The 2,789-nt window shown below is 48.0% G+C and overlaps 1 non-coding gene across 1 annotated transcript; it reads left to right on the top strand.

The window, feature by feature from the left end:
- Nucleotides 1-525: 525 nt before the first annotated feature.
- On the top strand, nucleotides 526-644 carry LOC112482283. Its single transcript, XR_003047241.1, has one exon. It is a non-coding gene; the product is annotated as a 5S ribosomal RNA (ribosomal RNA).
- Nucleotides 645-2,789: the final 2,145 nt, after the last annotated feature.

Raw genomic sequence — 2,789 nt, 5'->3', positions numbered from 1 at the left:
CCCTCCGGCTCTGTCACCGGCTCCTCCCCGTTACGGCAGTGTCTCTGTCCTGAGGGGCGCACACCCGGCCGTGTCATTCTCCCGAACCGAGTGCCAACCCCCCCCCCCGCCCCCCACTAAACACTGTGCGATCTCCAAACCGGATATAACGTTTCAGTGTGAATATATCAACTCGCATTACCTTTGTGTTACTTTGCTTAGGTACAAGAATTCTATAAGTTCGGGGGGGAATCGAACACAGAGAATAAAACAATAAATGGAATGAAAGTCAAATGCATAACCCCTTCACCTTCTTGCCCAGAAATAGGATAGACAGCTTCGTGTTTTTGTTACTGTCTCCTCCTGGTTACCACCCGCAGACGACTCAGGACCTTGCAGTCTGTGCTGCAACTTACTTCACAATGTAGCGATGTCTCCCTGTGCTCCGTCTGGATCGGAGCACTGACTTTGGCTCCACGTCTGCAGGTACCTGCATGGGGTGGCTCTACACCTATGTCTCCTAATGTATCTTAAAAGTTTATTCTAGTCTACGGCCACGCCACCCTGAACAAGCCTGATTCCGTCTGATCTCGGAAGCTAAGCAGGGTCGGGCCTGGTTAGTACTTGGATGGGAGACCACCTAGGAAGACCAGGTGCTGTAGGCCTAAAAATAAAAAATAAAAAAATAAAGGATTGAAGGCTGACAAGGTCCTTGCAATCTGTGAGGTCAACCAACGGTTGCCTAAGCTAAAAAATAAAAATTAAAAATTAAGAAAAAAGCTTATTATCAATAAGCCTTAAGCTGTTTCCAGGTTTTGGTATAACGAACAAAGATCCCTTTGTTCCAGCGAACTTTCAAAACATTCGCTTGGACCCGAGTTTAAAAATAAAAAGAAGCATTTGGCTATAGGACATGTTATCTTCTTAGAAAATACAGGAAAGTAGATATCTTATATCTAAAAGACATTCTTTATGGTGCCTTCATTACGATGAAAAGGCGTAATGAAGCAAGAGGAAATAAAATGTAGACGCTGAAATATTTTCTGGACCTAAACGGGGTGCACTGGGACCCACCAGAAGAACCTGTAGCGTGCGCAGTTCGATCCAAGGTTAAGTGTAGCTTCATTCCCAACAAGGACATGTACTGAGTCAATACCTACAAACCAACTACGATTTTTCCAGCACCATGTCATTTGCTTTAAAACCAGTATTTTCTTTAATCCGACCCTGAACCCCTGTATCATGGCTCCAGTAACTGTCAGTGAGGTATGGTGTGAAAGTCACGTGTAAGGCTCCAGAGTTGGGGTCCTGGGTTCAGGTCTCCCCCTTGCTTATTGGCTCTGTGGTGCTGGCCCTTTTCCCGGGGCGCGATGGGATTGGAGGGGATGATGACAGGCATGTCGGAGCTCGGCGTTAGGGGACATCCTGGTGGACTGGGGCTGAAATAGAGAGCGATGCCTTCACGCATGTAATTTTTCAGGTGAGCGGTGGTGAGATTGTGGGCCAAGGCCGTGGGAATAGAACGGAGATAAGTATCAGATGTGACACGTTTGGAGATTAAATTAACAGGACCGTGACACTGGACTTGTCCACTTGGTCAGACTGAGAACCTCGACGCAAACACGATTCCCTCTTACGGAGACTCATCGGCACGTCCAGAATCTATATCCAGAATGTGACCGAGAGTCACCAAAGATCCCAACCTCGTCCAACTAACCGTGGCTCTCCACTGGAATGAAAATGGTTTTCTAAGCGTCCTCCACCCAATACGTCGAGTGATTCTTTTAAACACAAGTCTCCTCTAAACTTTCCCATCAAGTCGCTGTGGGCAGAGCAAAATCTCCCCACTGATGCAAAACGCGCCCTCGTCCTGACCCCGAGCACCTCTCGGAGCCTCTGTCCCGCACCCCGTCTGAGCTCCCTGGGCTCTGCCACCCTGACGCCGAGCACGCCCAGCTCAGCACTGCCGTGCACGCCTGCACCCCCCGCCCCCGCCAGGATGCCGCCCCACGTGGCTTTTGCTCCCTTGCTGCTCTCAGGTCTCAGCTCGAGCACCGCACTCCCTCAACCTCCAATAAGCGCACAGCTGTGCTTCCCTTCAGGGCATTTAACCGTCTGATGTGGATTCATTTGGATGGCCAGTTATTTACTATCCACGCTGATACCAGGAGAGTAGGGGCTTCACCTATTTCATCAGCGATATATGTACAATTTCTAGAATCATTCCCGGCGCCCAGCTGGGGCTCAGAAATATTGGAAGGCATTAGGTTAAGTGAGCTAAGTCAGACAGAAAAGACAAACACTGAGTGATATCAGGAACATGTGGAATTTTAAAAAGCCAGACTCCTAGAAATGAAGTGGGATGCTGGTTACCAGGGGCTGGGGATGGAGGGTGGGGACGTTGGTCAAAGGGCAGAAACTTGCAGTTAGAAGATGAGTAAGTCCTGGGACCTGATCCCAGTATAGTGATTCCGGGTGACGATACCTCGTCACGCACCTGAAAGCTGCTGAGAGTAGATCGTAAATATTCTCACCAAATTAAGAAAATAAAGAAATGATAATCATGCGACGTGATGGAGGTGTTAGCCGACTCTAAGTTGGTGATCACGGATAATGAGTGTATCAGAACGTGTTGCGCAACTCAACCTTACACGAGGTTTTACATCAAATCTACATTAACAAAGAAATGTTTTTTAAATGAGTGCAAGAACCTGAGCAAGTTTCCAGCCCTTCTGAACTTCAGCTCCCTGTCTGTGAAGTGACAATTACATCACCTGTTTTATAGGTTTGCGTGACCATTACATGAAGCT

Source organism: Pteropus alecto, unplaced genomic scaffold, assembly GCF_000325575.1.
Source record: "Pteropus alecto unplaced genomic scaffold, ASM32557v1 scaffold35, whole genome shotgun sequence".
Taxonomy (NCBI): domain Eukaryota; kingdom Metazoa; phylum Chordata; class Mammalia; order Chiroptera; family Pteropodidae; genus Pteropus; species Pteropus alecto.
Note: the sequence above shows the minus strand (reverse complement) of the source record. Positions and strands in the feature narration are given on the sequence as shown.